The 19,527-nt window shown below is 41.2% G+C and overlaps 1 protein-coding gene across 2 annotated transcripts in view; it reads right to left on the bottom strand.

Moving 5' to 3' along the window:
- KPNA7 (karyopherin subunit alpha 7) overlaps nucleotides 1–19,527 on the bottom strand; it is a 65,639-nt gene that overhangs the window by 38,055 nt on the left and 8,057 nt on the right. The window lies entirely within an intron of this gene.

Genomic DNA, 19,527 nt, shown 5'->3' with positions numbered 1-19,527 from the left:
CCCTCACATAAATACAACTGTCCAATATATAACAATATGCAGCACACATCATAAAGTACATTTGGTATTCACATCTACAGGTTCAGTGCATTACTTTTCAATACAATAGGATTTCATGGTAGAAATAAAAAAAAAAATGGTAACTGCAATACTCATATGATAGAGATCTCTCCAGCAAGCAATAAGAAACACAGATTTCGCCAATTGCTTGTCATGTAGCAGAACTTCAGCCTCTTGAGTGGTTTTCATAACAATACTGAACTCTTATAACGAATTTCCTATAGTCAGTCCATAAGCTTGGCTAACTATCCCTAAACTTACCCTTTAAAAAAAGTCAGTCCCAGAACAAGGGTGTATATATCAATCTTTGGGACTTCCCACCTGGTTGTTAACTAAACTAGTATGTACATTTAGTTCAGTCTTTCTAGTAAAAACAGGAAGTATAATAAAATTAAAGGATACTTCTCAATATATTGCTTCTGGTCCAGTTTCAGATCCTCTTCAGGATCAAGATACAGGTATTTAAATTGGTATGAAAGGTCTCATCTCTTGCTTGTCAGCTTTAATAATGTACTTTGTCTTGCTTCTGACAATCTGATCTTTTTCCCCACTAATTTTCATAATTTAAAATCTCTACTGCTGTTTTTCCCTCCTCTCTATCTAAGTTTCAGCCTGCTGCTGTATAGGTCCCTCTGTTCAGTCTCCTCTTGTCTCTTCTCCAGTCCAACTTCCCACTTCTGCCTCCTGCCTGTTCTTTTGCGTGTCACTTTCTTCTTCTTCTCTGGCCCTCTTTTTCAGACCAATCGCTACACTATAACTGCCAGTTTCCAGTCATTTCTCTCACCTGTCACTTTTCCCTCGCTCCCTTGGTCTCAGTGATGTCACTGAGCAGAGCTTTATCAATCCCTGACATTAGTGCACATGTGCGGGCCATCAAGTCCACCAGCACTACATAAATACACTTTCAGATGCTGTGTTTTCCAAGTAAAGGATCAAACTTTTTCTGTGACATTTGCATTGTTTTTGGACCTTATTCATACCATTCACTAGAACTTTTAAATTTATCAGCTTCAGCACAATCATCATCATCATCATCATCATCATTTTACCCACATTTTGCATTCTGGAATTTTTTATTATGTTGTAGCCAAAGTATACCAACCGTTTCTACAATACTATAGAGGCTGGATACCTTTACTTGAGCAGCTGCCAGAAACAGCCCCCATCACCACTTTATAGGGACAGTGAGCACAGGTTTTTTTTTTTGCACTTGTGGGGGAGGCAACTATGAGAACAGTAATTGCATAAAAAACAAACCCAAAAACAAAAACCAGTACAGGTATACAAGAGGAAAAATCTATTAATTTGAACTACTATACTTGTTTATATAGTATATGCATGATTAGCAACTAATAAGAACACTAGCCTATATAGTACAATTAGCACAATAGATTCAATGGTTTTTTTCAGCTGTATTCATTGTATGTTTCTATATCATCCTTTGTAGTAATTCACTGGTTTCATATAATTTAAGCTAGTATAAATTGCTTTAACAAATTAAATATTTTTGAGCACATTATATGCAATACAGTTTTACATTTTATGAAATTGTAACTACATTTAAGTTGTCAAATTGATAACATACATGCGATTTATATTGACATTTATTTCTACAGATCTAACCTAGAAGACAGCATTTCACAGAGAATGTTTAATCGTTCTCATAGTCCCAGACACAGTGTAGTAAACAAATTAGGGTGAATGTCATCCATCCAATTACCCTACTAGTATATTTTTTGCACTACTGGTGGAAGCTAGAGAAACCCTCACAAACAAAACGCCACACATAAAGGACCACTGGTTAGAATCCAAGCCATGGCCTCAGTGCTGCGAGGCAGCAATACAAATATCAGGACTTAATAGGTTTATTGCTTTATGTATTATAAATTCTTTACCTTTGATACATGGGAGGCGATTATGGGTCAAGTTTTTTATTTTCTTATATCCAACCATATGTTAAAGTAAAATAATTGGATGAACGGTGTAAGTAATTATTTTTGTACAGTACAATTCGTTGTGATGCATATATAACCTAATTATAATTGCAAGAATTTAATTAAAAAGTTTGTCTATTGGTTAATAAAATATTAAGTGGTAAAGAGGCTAAATGTTTACAACATACAAATATCGGGTTTGGTATCATTCTGCGTGCAATTTCATGAGAACGTTACCAGTGCTATTTATGAAGTGTTTGTACATTGCGAATGCTAGTTATGAATAATATTACTTTTCAAACACTATTAGCCAAGCTTACAAGGATCATAAAGAACCGGGTTAAACAGGTCTAGAGACACAAATCTGTTCTCAGGAATGCCAGGTGTTCTTACTTTAATGACCAGAGAAATCCACCATTGCCACGAAGAGGATCTGAGTGAAAGGCCATTCACCCAATGAAGACCTTACAACTATAACTGTCACTGATGTCATTACTTTTACAATTATATAATGTATAAGTTTCTCATCTCCGGCTTCAGACCTCAGAGCGTTCTGATTGAAGATAGAGATTGCCAACGAGTGCATGCGTATGTGTACTAAACTTTGTGTTATTCTTTGCATTTTGGAACCACAGCGATCGCAATGGAGAATCTTAAGTATAAAATGATAGTTATGGAAGTAACGGCGTGGGGGCTCGCGAGCGGTCTTCACTCTTCTCTACGACTCGCCAACCTATGGAGTTTCTATACAAGAGTGGAAGACACATCAAGGAAGGCAACACTTATTGTTCTATACTTTTATTTTTACGTCTTGTGTTGATAAACCAAAATTCCAGCTTTTAAAGTCTATCAGAAGTGCTGGAGTAAAACTTGAGGGACAAAGGTAATATTTTACATAGTAATGTTTTGCAATTGCTATGCACAGCATTTGTTTTAAAAGCACATATTACGTTTCTGTAATGCTACAGATTTATGCATAGAGATATACATGTGTTAGAGACTGAAGGACCACAGATCATGGGAGTCGGGCAGGCACGATATCTGGCAACAGTAGAGCACAAGTATACAGTAGGACCCGAGAGGTCTGCAATATACATTATGAGAGGGAAGTATGGTCTTAGAGAAACTGAGTATTGTGAGAAGCGGACAAAAATAACGGCCGATTTTGAGAAAATAGCAGCTTTGATCCTTTTGTTTTTAATACAGTTAAAAATCAGATTTGTATGCCAAGTCCAAGAAAAACCAACTAAAGCTTAAACATATGACGTGTTTAAATTTGTGGCAGAGTGAAGGCAAAGTTTGGTGCAAGGAATAAGTGACAAACAATAAGACAATTGTTTGTATCGTCAATGTGTTTTGAATTATAACACATTTTAGATTTCAAACTAGTAAATTGATAGCAGCGATAGGAACTGACACCGATTGTTCAGTAACATATGGCAAACATAAGTAGGGAATTTATAAATCAATGATATATACAGCAATAGTTGGAAGCCACGGTTGTCGAGACCTAAAAACCAAAGTAGGACTGGGATGGTGACAAATGTGTTTTCTGGTAAGAATATATATCTCTATAATATATAAAAGAAAATTTGTCCTTCTGTCCGTCTTTCTATACAAATCCACATTTTTCAAGCAAAGATCATGAAATTTTGCATACGAGTGTATTAAAACATGACGGAGGCAACTAAAAAAACTTTAAAATTGAAATTCATTACGGGGTGGGGGTGGCAAGGGGGGGGGGGGGGTAACACCTAAAAATCATCAAAAACGACCATAACTCTGGAATGTCTGAAACAATGTCTTGGAAGAAGTTCCAAAAAAAAAAAAAAATGCAATATATTTTTTCTGGATGCACCCGGAAGAACAGGTAAGACGTTTCTCATCAAGTTGTTACTTGCTAAAATTCGAGTACATTCCAAGATAGCTATTGCTGTGGCCTCTTCTGGAATTGCTGCAACTTTGCTCCCTGGTGGAAAAACAGCACATTCAGCTTTCAAGTTACCGCTTAATCTGGCCCGAAGTGAAACTCCCCTCTGCAATATCACTAAACTAACAGAAAAAGCTTAGATTCTGCAGGAATGTCAGGTCATTGTATGGGATGAATGCACCATGTCACACAAAAATGCTTTACAGGCCATCAAACACTTAAATTTTTAAGAGGCAATGATTTACTAATGGGTGGAGTCACTGTTGTATTGGCTAGAGATTTGCAACAAACATTGCGGGTCATTCCAAAAGGAACAATGGCGGATGAAATTAATGCATGCCTTAAATCACCACATCTTTGGAAGCATGTTCGCACTTTGCGACTAACCACAAATATGAGAGTTTCTCTGCATGGCAACACAATAGACGGTCAGTTTGCTGATCATTTGTTAAATATTGGAAATGGTTTAATGCCGCTTCATCCAGTAACTAAAATAATTGTGTAAACAACATCAACTTAAAGATTCAAGAAGAGTTGCCTGGATCACCCATTATGCTTCTCAGAAATTTAAATCCTCCAAGACTTTGTAACGGTACAAGTTTAGTAGTCCAAAAGCTCCATTCTCATGTCATTGAAGCAACTATTTTGACAGGCTGTGCAAAAGGTGACAATGCTTTCATTCCACGCATACCTCTCATTCCATTTCAATTTAAGCGTCTACAATTTCCAGTTCGTTTAGCTTTTGCCATGTCTATCAATAAGGCCCAAGGACAATCTTTACATGTAGCTGGAGTCAACTTGGAATCACCTTGCTTTTCTCATGGACAGTTTTACATTGTGTGCTCAAGAGTTGGATCACCAAGAAATTTGTATGTATTTGCCCCAAATGAAGAAACGAGAAATCTAGTTTATCAAGCTGTTTTGAAGTAATTGTTTATCGGTTCGTTCCATCATATACAGTTCAAATAAAGTTTGACATTTTCACTTTTCACCTTCTACTGGTCCAATTTTAACATGATATTTACGTGTATGTTTAATATTTAGATTGATTTTTGAAAATAAACATTCTTTAAATCCCGGGCAACGCCGGGTATTCTAATATCTATCTATCTATCTATCACACACACACACACACACACACACACACAATGATAAGACCACTTACATGTCCATCAATAAATAAAATACCTGGAAAATATGTACCCAAGTTGATAAGAGAAGGGTTCCGCCCCAGCGATTTATGTATGCAACTGCAGTTGCATTGTCTGACTGCATTTGAATAGCCCTTCCCTGGAGAAGGGACTGTGCTACTCCCCTGCAAAGAGGATGCAGCAGCAGAGCGACCTCTGCCCCTGAATCCCCTAGAAGACATGGTAACTCCTCTGGATCTTCCCCTGTATTTGGAGGAAGTCCGAGAGGACCAAAAAGATTGTGCAGCATAGCTTTTGCGTGGGTTAGGAGTAGCTGAAGGCTGAAAACAGGATCTCTCTCCCCCCCCCCTCCCTGTAGCCTGGGAAATCCATTTATCCAACTCTTCCCCAAACATCTTTCCGTTGTAAAGTAGAGCTTCTACTCCTTTCTTAGAACCCCCATCAGCTTGCCATTGTCTGAGCCAGAGATTCCTCCGGCCTGCCACTGCCGATACACAGGATCCGACCATTACTATCATCCAACCTTACAAAATAGTCAACTTCAGCTCCCTCAGCTATACCAGTCCTGAGCTGAGAAGCTCATTCCTCTACAGCCTTGTTGCCCCACACACTAGCCATAATAGGCTGCAATTGTATTCCGGCTGCAACATATATATTTTTAAGAATGGATTAAAGCTTTCTGTCTGAACCATCTTTTAAGGATGTAGCTCCAGTGACTGGTAAGGTCATTTTCTTAGACAACCTAGACACAGAAGAGTCTACTAAAGGAGCAGACTCCCAGTCCTTCCTATTATCCTTAGGGAAGGGATAGGATGCCAAGAGCTTCGGGGCACCAAGAATCTTTTATCTGGCTTTTCCCATGCCTCTGCAAAATACTCATCTAGCTCAGCAGACACTGGAAACGTTCTACCCGGCTTATACCTTTTGGTACAGAACATTGGCTGAGATGAACCTGGGTCAGGCTCACTAACCTTAAGGACCTGGCAGACTGCTATAATCAAAGCGTCTAGCCCTTGTGACACTAACTCTGACCCTTCCTGTATCAGATCTGTGTCTGATCTTTGGAGACTCTTCTTCCAAAGGAAGTAGTTTCTCAACATCAGATTCATCTAACTGCAATATGACAGGCAAACCCTTCTTTTAGTCACTAAAGTGACATGGGGCCCTGAAGCTGCCAGGGTTACAGATTTTGCTAAGAGCTCAACCCTGTGAGCCAAAGACTGGGCCCATTCAGGTTCAAGTTGGGACCTAGACGCTTCCCTTTCATGTTTGGAAGCAGCTAGCTCCGCTGTTAATGCCGACATAGCTCTGGCCATCTGGGCTACCCATACCTGGGTCACCTCAATCTGTGGGAGAGCCGACAGGATGGTAACAGGAGTAATACAAGTCTCACAGTATTGTACAAGATCACTCTGCCCCGAAATGAACTTTACAAGTTCTACATACTATAGATTTTTCAGAAATCTTAGCTGCCCCCTTCCCCGCCATGTCTCACCATACAACACAGGGAAAAAACAATGGAGGAAAAAAAACAAAACAAAAAAAACCCCCCAAAAAAACAGCAGGAGAAGCAGATAGAGGATATGAGCTATGCATATACCTGGTATACACTGCATGTAACAAGCATTGTCTAGACCTGTACACCATACGCACAGTTTCTGCAACTCAATGCTCTATCCTCATTGTTTTGGGCTTTGAGCGATTCAGCTGGTATGGCGAGGAGGGACTACAACTTTTTGAAATTCACAGCAACAGCATTAGGCCCCGCCCCCCTGTGCTTTGCATTTCCAGCCTGCCCAGTCTTGCTCCCACAAGTGGGATGAAACAGCTATACTATATACCTACTGCCTGGCTTCGCCGGGTTGTGGGGTATAGCAGCGGTAACCAGACGCAAGCTTCAGCAGCTGCAGTGCAATACCTAGAGACAGTGGTCTCATTTGCTGGGATACCAAGCCTCAATCTGTTTGGGAGATGGGCTGGTCCCTCCAGCGGATCCCTCGGTGCAGATGAAGGCAAGAGGCAGACTAACCCATCTGTCCTCAGGCAACAAAAGTTGTGAAAAAAAATAAAATCTATTGGAGAAGCCCAAAGTGTGTCCCAACTCCTCAGGGCATAGAGAGGCTATAGTCAGCACTTCAAACAAAACTTTATTGTGCCAACTCCAAGCGAATATTCACTCTATACCCCATTGTCAAGATTTCCAGTGTCTCCTATGGATGAAAGACATTTAGTTGGAAATTAGTCCAAGGGGAAATTATTGATTGCATAGTGGACACTGGAGCAAGCAGCACTGTATTGAGGGCCTCAAAAAACAAAACAAAATCATGAGTAAAGTAAAAGTCAATGACACAGCTTTGCCAGGGAATGGAGTTCAGCTTAAACAAAGCGAACTAGTATTTATTAAATTGCAGGATAAGGGTGACAGTACCGGTTCAATTTCTAACCTCAATTACCTGTTCAGTCAATCTGTGACGAAATAAGTGTGATAATCCTGTGAGCATTCGGTGTCTCATTTCTCACATAATGTGGATTATAGTACTTTTTATAGCCCATGCTTTGTTCCATAGCTCACCAGACCACAACTGCATTGTCCAATAACATGTGGCTAAGGAGACATTGTAGTTCAGTGTACATATGTATATTGTGTATTGTATATTGATGACTGACAGTAAGGTTGCTATTCATTGTCTTTAAAGTGAAGCCAGGGGGATTGTGGGTAGGAATCAGGTTGCCATGTGCTGGAGTAGGAAAACTAATTAGTGTCCATTGTTCTCACCAGGCTAGTCCAGACAGGCCATTTAACAGGGGAGGTTCTCTGGAAGGAAAGCTCATCTTCACTCCCCTGTCCAACCCCCCTAGTCCAGCACTGATCAATGGTTAAGTAGAATAGACCCAGGGGTTTGCCCAGGGAGGGGAAAGACTGGAAATTAGACCTGGGATATAAGGAACAACTCCAAGGGGGGGGGGGGGGGTGTTCATGCTGGGATTTCATTCATGAAGGTGCATCTAGTTTTGAATTATCATTTTCTAACTAGTCTCTATATATGCAGCTGAGAGGGATCCATGGGTCGTGAAGTCTGGACAGCAGGTGACTATATATCCTTAAGTTATTGGAGTAAGGGACAGATAATGTGGTAAACCTGCATTTATTTACTGTGTGTACATAAAATTCTAGTGTTGTTTGTATGACAATAATATACTGTTGTATGTTTATAACTGCATTTTGCCTGAGTGACCATACGAATCCTAGAAGGTGCTGGGTAGACTTCCCTGGCATAGGAAGGCACCCGTGGGTGGCCAGCCAGCGTGAAGTGGGTAGCATTGGGCCAGATGCACCCGGTATCTTCACACAATCTATTAGGGGCTGGTATACTGTCAGCAATCCAAGCCAAAAAAAAAAAAAAAAAAAAAAAAAAAAAAAAAAAAAAAAAAAAAAAAAAAAAAAAAACTTACAAGGAAGGGTGGTTCCAGATTACTTTTTGGACAGATAATCAGAGTTGTCAGCTGCATGCTGTCATATTTGGTTCAAAGTATTCCCCCAGAAAAACCAAGCTCAATACCTCTGCGGCTTGGTAAAAAAGTGCCACAGGAAGTGTGGTCAAGGGGAAAGATGTGGGATTACTGGCAGTACAGCCTGTACATTTAAAAATTAAAACAAATACTGTCCCCATTAAGATTAGGCAATATCCTGTGTCTCAACAAGAGGCAGCTATAACCAAACAGATAGTGGCAGACAAACAGGTTAAAGCTCACAGGGAATGCATGTCTCACTGGAACACTCCCCCTTTTCCCAGTGAAAAAGTTAGAAGCTGGAAACCCACAGGAATATAGAATGGTTCATGATCTTAGAGAAATTAACAAAAGGATGGTGATTGATACACCTGTTGTACCCAACCCACATACCTCCTCAATCAGATCCCTGTAGAAGCAGAGTATTTTACAGTTCTAGATCTGGCAAATGCATTCTTCTCTGTCCCTCATATGGAGGACAGACAACTTTGCCTAGCATTTGCACATCAGTGAAAACAATACTGTTGGACCAGACTATCACAGGGGGGAGCCACCTCATGGGCAAGCATTGAATACAACAAGTAATCAAAAAGAATGTGCAAAGGTAAGTGTAGGGAGAGGAAGCAGAAGAAAGATTCCATATCCCTGTTGGTTAAACTTTACATTTACTGGTGGCCTTGGGTTTGTAGGAACAGCAGGGAAGGATGAACCCCATTATTTTTGGGCACCAGGGGAAAATGATACTAGGATCATGACTAACAGTACTGAATTTTTTGACAAATTAAAAGGGTATAACCAAGAACGGATGGAAGCCCTCAAGTGTGTAAAGGGCTCCAATACTACAGTACCAATAGGAAGGGAATAGGGGATTTGATGATGTGTACCAACAGTACCGAGATGCCAGGGGAGTATATACTCATGGAGAGACTTTACATATTAGACCCCCATCATGAACATAGAGAACTTATTTATTAGGGATAAATCATAACGGAAGTGTAAATATGTTCTAATAAAATTAATCCATTGATAAGTTTAGTTAAAGTGTGAAAAGGTGAAGACAGAGTCTGATGTAAAATGTATTTGATGGCTTTGCACATTCCAGTGTGAAGATAGGAGTGTCACCTGGGACAGCTTCAAAGAGCTCCTGCAGTGAGATATAGCCTGGTTGCGACACCTGACTAGACGTTTAGGTAATGCTAAGCATGTGGTCTGACTAAGAGAGACCATGTGCTGACATAGGTTATATGTAATAGACAAAAGAATTCAGTTTTAAAATATGCCACTGAAAATAAAAAAAAAAAAAAAAGTAAGTAGTGATCAACCACATATTCCTCAATCGCATGATGAAGAGCAGCTCATATGTTGAATTAAGAATTCTGCCCCACAGAGAAATTAAGGAAGTTAGTGTAAGCTGTATTTTAGGCGTGTTTGATATCAAAAGATGGACAGAGTTATAGGGGATTTATGAATGATAAAATTGGATTGATGTGATGCTCTACAGACAAGTTCGATCACATAGTAGAATTGGTTAGTAAATCAGGCAACATGCAAATGGCGATTGAAAAAAGTGTCACAGGCCACAATCCCTGGGGACAGGGACAGGTCTTTAAAAAGCTGAGACGAGAAACAGAAAAAAGGGTAAGACTTTTGGGGAAATCAATGCACATGGATAAGCTGTCCATCTTCCTAGCCAAATCCCCATGGTACAGATTATGCAAAGCAAGTGCTATTCTGAATGTAACCCCTTTTATTTGAAACGGTTTTGTTTGTTATAAAAAAAGTAATAGATTGACATATCTGTATGCCCTGTACTTTTATATATTACAGCTATAATATGTTGCGTCCTTGATACTCTAATGCATTAGTCTGAAAAAGGAACAGCTTGACCAAGTTAACCCTTGGAATGCCAGTGTGTGATTTGTTGATACATTTGATTAACAAGCTGTGTGCTTGCATTTACATTTATGTAACAGTCTGTAGGTGTGAAGAGTTAACGCTGTGCTTGCTGGTGTGGGTCTTGCTAGTCTGTGGAAAGCTAGAAGCCTTGTGTGCCAGTATATTGGAGGTCCTATTGCCCATATTCAATAGGTGGTGACAAACCTGAAGTGTCTGGGGGTGTGAGCACTGTGATTGGGAGAGATTCAGTAGGTCTATAACCTGTGTGATAGGTAAAGAGACTGCAGGCTGGAATCGTGTGACTTCATACAGCAAACACTCCCAAAGTCACGGCAACTTGAAGCGTGTTCGTGACAGACCCCAAGCCAAGAGTCATTAATGATGATACTCTAATCAAGGTGCCCTCTACTTTCAGAAAAATAGGTACTAGGAAATATGCAACCTGATGGAGTATATAAATAAGCTATTTCATATCTCATTTTATAATATATATTACAATTCAGCCATATTTGAATGAGGACAGTGACTGCACATACAATCCCTTCCCCTGCCTGTTACTAGGGAACGTGAATACCTGATAAACAGGTTCTGAGCAGTTTTTCAGAATTTGCGTCCCCTGGCGAGAGTCTGTTTGTGTAACCACCAAAGAAGCGACCGACTCGTTTGCAGAGACAGGCGGAATACCTGGCCCGCAGATTCAGATGGAATTTCTTCCACTGCAAAAGAAGTTCCATCTGGAACTGCCGTGCATGAAACTGAGCAAACTGGACCGACTCGAAAGTTGATACCATATTGCCCAGAACTCATGCTGAAATGTACAGAAGACTGCTTTGCTGCCAACAGAGATTTCTGCAAGGCTAGAATCATGTCATGGGGTAAGAACACCAGTCGTTGTTGGGCGTCTAATTAAAGACCCAAAAAGATCATCCACTAGGATGGCATCAACTTGGACTTCTTGAAGTAAAGAAGTCAACCATGAGATTCTACAGTCTGGATTACTACTTGGATATGCAACTGAAGGACCTCTGGAGAATCTGCCTTAAAAAGAAGATTGTCCATGTAAGGGATGATTGTAATCCCCTTGAACCTTAGCAGAGCAGCCATGACCGCCATGATCTTGGTTAAGATACGCGGGGCTGTGACCAGGCCAAAAGGGAAGAGCCTGAAATTGGAAGTGCTCTGATCGATCCACAAACCTCAAAAGAGACTGGTGACCCTGCCAGGTAGGAATCTTTGCTGTCTAGAGCCACCATGAATCCTCCTTGTTCCATGCCGTGAATGACCAAGCGCAAAGACTCCATCTTAAACCTGGGCACTCTGACCTGGTTGTTCAAATGATTTCAGATTGGGTCTGAATGAGCAGTCTGGGTTTTTATTCCAACCTTTTTCTTGTGCCAAAACCAAACCTTTTTGAGAATCTAGCACCAGAATAACCACTCTGCGAGAAGCAATCCAATCCCTCCTCTCTTCCAAAGCCAATCGTTTTTGTGGACAAGTTGGAAGCCCTGTGGTAAAGAACGATCTGCTCGGTCTTCCTTCCAGGCAGATCTTGTATCCCCGTTCAACCACACCCCAAGCCCAGACATCGGTGGTAGACTAAAACCACCGATCCCTGAACAAGAGAAGACTGGCTCCCACCACTGGCGACAGCGTGGAGCAAAATGCCCATCATGTGGACTGCTTGTCTGCAGGCATCAATGCTGGACGTTGAGCAGACCAGGCCTGGCGCCCACGCTGCAAACCACACCTGGGGGCTGATGACTGGCCCGTGGAATATTGACCCCGAAGTCTTCCCGAGGACCGAAATCTGGACATTTTGTTTGGGAGCATTAAGGGGAAAAGTGCTCTTTACTCCTGTTGCTTTATTAGCAACGGAGTCAAGCTGAGGTGCAAACAAAAACACCCCCAGAAAAAAGGGTATGGTCTTAAGAGCCTTTTTAGACTCAACATCAGTCTCCCAGGACTTAAGCTAGAGAGTTCGACGAGCTGAAACTGCAGAGGCAGAAATACGTGCCGAAATCAGTCCCGCGGCCATAATCTGTCAGCCTCTGAATTTGCTCCACTAATGGAAGCAGTTGAGGACAGCCTGCCTGCCAGCAAACCTTTAGACAGCTGTTCTGACCAGCATTCTACAGCCTTGTTCACTCACGCAGATGCCAAGGCAGGCCTCAAAGAGGCACCTGCTGCCACGAAAATGGACTTAAAGACGGCCTCAACCTTACGGTCTGTACCATCCTTAAGAGTGACTGCATTAGGAAGAGGAATATTAGTTACATTGGCTAACCTTGCAACAGCAGCATCCACAAGAGGCCTGCCTCTGCGTCTCCTATTTAGCAACAACTGCAGGAGGTAAAGGATATCACGACTGCAGTCACTGAGATACTTTGAACTTCCTATCTGGGGAAGCCCAAGGCTGACAACAAATCTTCCAATTGGGAAGAAGAGGGGAAAGATTTCTTTTTCTGGCACGCAAAAAGAAAAGCCTCTGCAGCATCAGGAACCGCTTCCACAGGAAAATCAAGTACCTGACACACAGTTTGTATTAATTCCTCCACACTGACAATCAGAATGAACCCCCACCACCGAAGGAAAATCCATGTCAAAATCCACTGCTAATTCACCCTCCTCCTGGGAGCAACACTCAAAATCTGACTCATTTCCCTGAAGGGGTACCGCCACCCTCTTACGCGATGAAGACTGTGCAGCAGAATGCAACATCCTGTCTAAAAAGGAAGAAACCGAGAACAAACCTTGTACAGGAGGACGCAAGTCCCTGTACCCAAGCTGGTTCTACAGACTGTCGGGTTAGAAACAGTCAAACCCTGACTTAGTGAACCAGAACCTATGTCATTCATTACAGTGGAAGCGGAATTAGAAGATGGAGTGGCCACAGCCTGTGACCGCACAAACTGAGCAAGTTCAGCCACCGTATTCGAGAACGACCAAGCCCAGGCACGTTCTGCCGTATGTGAACTAGCAGCTGCTGTTTCACCCGATATGCTCTCTGAAGACTGACAGGCTGCGCACAGAGCCTGCGCGCCTGACTGTCCAGATGGTAACTTATGTTACAGGCAGCACAGATGAAACTCAACATAGATGTAACACCAGCCTTACCATGCATGGATTTTCCCTTATCTGACATGTTAACAGATGGGACAAAACAAACACAAAACAGTGCAATAAACAGTGAACAAAACACAATATAGATGACAAGCAGCACACAAATCTGAACAGCAAGTGAGCCTGCAATACAGCCAAATAGCCCCACAGAGTAAAAGACAAAACCCATGAAAAGTGCTTAGTAAAACAGAAGTTTAAAGCGCCAGTTCACCCTGTTCCTACTCTATACCCCAATGTCCCCCAAAGGAGGATAGAGAAAACAAGTTTTTCCCATGAAAGAGACAAACAGGATGCAAGACTAAAAACTAACGCCTGAAGGACATTACGTAGTACTGGACAAAAGGATATTGCCTTACATGTATTTAGTGTTGCAAATAAATATTTGCTGAGCCAAAAGAGATATCCTTCTATGTACTTATTTTTAAGTAGTTAATGCTTGCGTTAAAGTATTAAAAAAAAAAGAAAAAAGGGGGGGGGGGGGGGTGAGAACAGTCTGGGAAGTCCAACAGAGCAGATTCTGAAAACTACAACTGTTCCGTTTCATCCCTCTTCAGTCGACCATATTAAAGCTGAAAGGAAGTCAGGTTATCAGAGATCGATAATAGGGGCACCAAACCTTGTTGCCCCCACAATCCACAAGGTGAATTAAATGCACAACATTCAATATCTTTTAACCATTAGCATACAGCAACAAAAGAATCTCAAAATACTGTCTAATGATATGCCAGACACCAACTATCATGAATACTCCCCATCATGGAGCAACAGTTTCTCTAATGTTTTTCTAGTCCTCATGTTTTCCAGGATAATCTAATTTGTGATGGAGATCATAGAAGGCAGACTGAGGACACTGATGTTGTGGTGATGGAGAATTTGTTAGTATAATCAGTTTAACCTAAACACTTATCCACTTCAGGGTTAAAGAAAAGGTCTGCTAACCTTGGAGACAGAGTAAGGGGCTATTCCCTCAATATTGGATTTATAAAGTAATGTAACCCCATAATTGGAGAAGTGTACCCAGCGTTGTCAGTCTAATAAATTTGAATCTGGACATACAACCATTAGATTAAATAATCATTCATTGGTGGGCAAGATCTCAAACCAAACAATGCTGGGTGTGTTCCGATGTGCCTCAGGGAAAAAATGTGGGATTAGTAACCTTTCCTTTAAAAATCTGAGGTACTCTAATTACAGGATGGGAGACCAATTGAGGAAAGGTATAGTACGACAAGGTCCCCTAGTTTGACACTTAAACAATAATCTGTAGATAGGTCTTTGCAGTGCCTTAATTTTAGGCATACAAAGAAACCCATGCATTGGAAAGCTAAAACGCGATGATCAAACAATATATCACTCCACAAGTGTTAATGAAAAACCTATTGATATCATTAAAATGCAGGAGTATCATAGACAAGGCCAGGTCAACAGACATCATAAATTTATATAGTGCCAGCAAATTCCATAGCGCTTTACAATTGGGAACAAACATTGACAATACTGGGTTATACATACAGACAGAGCGGTAAGAGAACCCTGCTCGCAAGCTTACAATCTATAGGACAATGGGAGTTAGAAACACAAAAGGCATGTGCTACATCATATTGCACAATGGACCAGCTAGAACGCAAAGGTAAAAGTATTGAGTGGGCTGTGTGTGTTGCAATGTTGGTCAGAGGGTTGTTGTCTTGCGTTAGTGTAGAGGATGGTAATAGGGTAATCTAGGGAAATTAAGATGGTGGTTGAGGAATATCATAACTTTGTCTGAAGAGGTGGGTTTTCAGTGAACGCTTGTAGACTAGAGGAGAGTCTTATTGTGCATGGGAGGGAATTCCACAAAGTGGGTGCAGCCCGGAAAAAATCCTGTAACCGAAAATGGGAGGATGTGAGGAGTGGAGGAGACATAGATCTTGTGCAGAACAGAGGTGTCGAGTAGGGAGATATTTTGAGACAAGTGAGGAAATGTATGTTGGTAAAAGTTTGTTGATGGCCTTGTATGTTCGTAGAAGAATTTTATATTGGAATTGTTGAAATACAGGCAACCAATGTAGAGACTGACAGTGGCTCAGCAGAGCAAGAACGGTTGGCAAGGAAAATCAATCTAGCTGCTGCGTGCAAAATAGATTGTAGGGGTTCAAGTCTTACTTGGGGAAGACCTGTAAGGAGGGAATTGCAATAGTCGATGCGGGAGATAAGTGCATGAATTAATGTTTTTGCGGTGTCTTGTGTTAGATATGTGCGTATTCTGGAAATGTTCTTTAGATGTATGTAACATGATTTAGATATAGAGTTGATGTAGGGAATAAACGACAGTTGGGAATCAAGGATTACACCTAGACAAGGAGCTTGCGGGGTGGGATTTATGATCATGTTATCAACAGAAATAGAAAGGTCAGGCAGGAAGCTTCTGGTTTTTGGGTGGGAATATTATTAATTCAGTTTTTGAAAGATTGAGTTTGAGTTGGCGAGAAGACATCCAAGATGAAATGGCAGAGAGACAGTCAGTAACGTGAGACAACACAGATGTTGAGAGATCAGGAGAGGATAGATACAGTGCCACAGTTCATGGCTTCAGGGGTGGGGGTAATAGGCTGCAGGGGGATAATCATTTTTCACCATTTATGAAGCGTTCATACTCTGCAAACGCTAGTTATGGATAATATTACTTTTGAGGCACTGACAGCCAGCTTACATAGATCATGAAGAACAGGTTTAAACAGATCTATAGGCAGGAATCTAAAGTAAGGACACCAGGCATTCCTGAGAACAATGACCACTAATGCCACAAAGAGTTCCTGAGAGTGCAAGACCCTTCACCCAATGAAGACCTTACAACTATATCCGTCACTGATGTCATTACTTTTACAACTGTATAATGTATAAGTTGTTCACCTCCGGCTTCAGACCCCAGAGCGCTCCGATTGAAGCTTGAGATGGTGCCGAGTGCATGTATACTAAACTTTGTCTTGTTGTTCATTGCTAATAAATCCTGTGGGTTTTAGATCCACAACAATCGCATGGAGAATCTTTATTATAGATTGTTACGCACCCAACACATGGTTTTCACAACTGACATTTTTCCCCTCCCAAAGAAGTTGCAATTGCTCTGGCTTGTAGAATAAAGTGGGTACAATCCCTTTATAAAAGCCTGTTACATCTGCCACACGATTACTGCAGAACAGGTAATCATTTTGTTTCTATTTGTTCTCCCTGTCTTCGGGTAAGGAATAACCAAGACATTGGTCACACAAACTGCATGTATGAAAACAGAACTTTATTAAGGGCATACAATTATGCATCATTGGCTTTTTTGCCTCTATTTTTGTTGTTCAGCTTTCAAAATATTATATTATTGTAACACTGCAATAGAGTCAGGTAAACACATGGCAAAGGCTAAAAATCTCACACAGCATCACTACAATATTAAGTTAGACCTTGTACAAAGCTATTAGCAGCACAAAACCAAGTGACCAATTGTTAGTGCAGCCTAGCCCATATCCAAATAAAGAAATTAAGACTTTGACGTTTGTAGAATACAGTGGTGTCAAACTAGAGATGGGCGGGCTTGGTTCCCCGAGATCCAAATCCATCGGAATTTCGCCTATCCGAGTACCGAGAGCAGGCTCGGTACTCTCCCGCCCATTCGAAAGCGAGGCAAAACGTCATTGTGACATATTCGTATTTCTAAACTCGGTTCTCGCAAGATTTGAAAAGCCTCCACAGCAATCCATTGCCATTTGACAGAGGGAGAGAGCAGGGTTAGGTCACAGGCTATATCAGCGCAGGGACAGAGCAATAATTGGACACATTGTTTCTATTCTATACAATTCTAATATTAATACCAATTGTTACAGCAGTAAGAGAAGAGGATAGGTGGGTTTTTTTTTTTCAATTTCTGGCACTCCAAGTGCTTTTGGGGTGTCCCTTATTCCCCATTGTTTTACAGTAATTTTTCTGGCTGTCAAAAGTCATATTTGCCAGCAGTATCTATCGAATACAATTTTGGCACTACAAGTGCTTTGGCCTCATTAAAATGGATTCAAAGCAGTCCACATTTGAGCAGAATCAGCAACCAGGTTCTGTCACCAGTCCTGATGGTAGTGTTCCCAGTACGTCATCTGGGAAAGGCGATGTCAAAGTACATAGTCTTTTTAAATCAGGGGGGGGGGGAAATAAAAAAAAAAAAAATTACCGTGTTGAAGCGAAAAAGTGTAACTGAGGAAAAGTTAAGTGCTGATAAAGAAAAAAAAAAAAAAAAAATTGCCAACATGCCATTCTACACACGCAGTGGCAAAGACAGAATGAGGCCTTCGCCTTTCTCTATTAGTGGCAGATCTAAAAATGTTACCAAGCCTTCTTCTTGTACGGTCACTCGTGAGCAAGCAAGACAAGGTAATTTGGAGTCTAGAAGTGGTGCACTACTACGGTTACGTGTGAAAGCCGAGCTGCAAGAAAACAGTAAGGCATTAGAGGATAATGTATGCTCTGAATCAGAAATGACACCACTGGTGGATGGACTCTCCGCAGGGATTGGTATGTCCAAATCGTGAGCATTCTGATAATGTACCCATAAAGGGCCCTTTCAGCAGTTCTGCCGATGTGTGCCTTAACAGCCCGAGTGTAGCCGGTGATACACCAAGTGAGGATGACACTTTGGAATTAGAAGAGGAAGAGGGGGAGATTTGGTAGTCGACGAGGGCACTGATGAGGATGCGGTTGATTGTGCAAGTCCTGCGCCAGGGCAGCAGGGTGGCACCAGTTCTGGCACCAATTTGCACTTTCCAAACACAGAGATGATGCAGGTGGCAGACCACAACAGTTTGACATCTGGGCTGGTTTGAAGGATTTGAAAAAAAAAAAAAAAATATGTGTGACCTTGCCCATAACTGCAACCAATCCTACTATTATCATGCAAAGGATGGTGGAGGGCCTAGCAGGGATTAAACTGTTATTTTTCCTAAGTTGCACTAATACGGTTTGGGTGTAATATACACCCAAAGTCGAGTGCTCAATTGCCAAGAGTCATTGATGAAGAGGAAGACAAGCAGGCTTGTCTGTAGAATTTGCAGGCAAATTCTACGGTGTTATATAGGCAACACCCAAAGAGGAGAGCTCCATTGCTAATTGTAATTGCTGAAATAGAAATAATAGGGCTGACAGTCTTGGTCTAAATATGCAGTTACATTTTATTGTACCATAGCTCACTCAGAAACAGGAGAGGTGGCAGGGTTCAGTGCTAATCTTCCTCCAACAATACTAATTCATCCCATCCTAGAAGTCTGTGTACTATGATGTAATTGCCGATAATGGCCTTCAAAATGGAATTCGTAGTTCATTTTAGGGCAGAGCAGTCATGATTTTTAGGTAATTCTTTTACAGCAGAGCAAATATCAAAATGTGCGGAATCTGCATCACCACTGGGTGTCTTGGGAAAGCAATTTTTTTGTACAACAAGCATTTACCAGAGAAACTGAAGACGACATCTAAACAAGATGTTGATAGGTCTTGGATCCTTGCGAAGCAAATTAAGTATTTCGTCTACAATTAAAATATAGATAGCACATTTACTTTGTTTTATGGCACATGTTAAATTTCTGTAGCTCCTTGTCAAAATGTATTATTAAGGCAATCACTTGACTCAAGCTAACCGTGTCTGCACTCTCTTCACAGGTGACTACTTCGCTGGACTAAAGTACATTACCCTCAAATGCTAGTCTTCTTGCAGCTGCTGCATTCTCCTACATGCTGTTGCAGAAAACGCACCTAAATTTTTTACGGACAAAAACCAGCATCTCCTGCGTGTCATTTTTTAAAATGTAACACCAAGTTTATTGTGTGTGCGCAAAACAGGAAATGTGATGGAATTCAACCCCGCTGTAATGCTTGAACAATATTGGGGTCGTCATCAGAAATGACATATCCTCAGGAG

This window comes from Mixophyes fleayi, chromosome 7 (assembly GCF_038048845.1).
Source record: "Mixophyes fleayi isolate aMixFle1 chromosome 7, aMixFle1.hap1, whole genome shotgun sequence".
In the NCBI taxonomy this organism is placed as follows: Eukaryota; Metazoa; Chordata; class Amphibia; order Anura; family Limnodynastidae; genus Mixophyes; species Mixophyes fleayi.
Note: the sequence above shows the minus strand (reverse complement) of the source record. Positions and strands in the feature narration are given on the sequence as shown.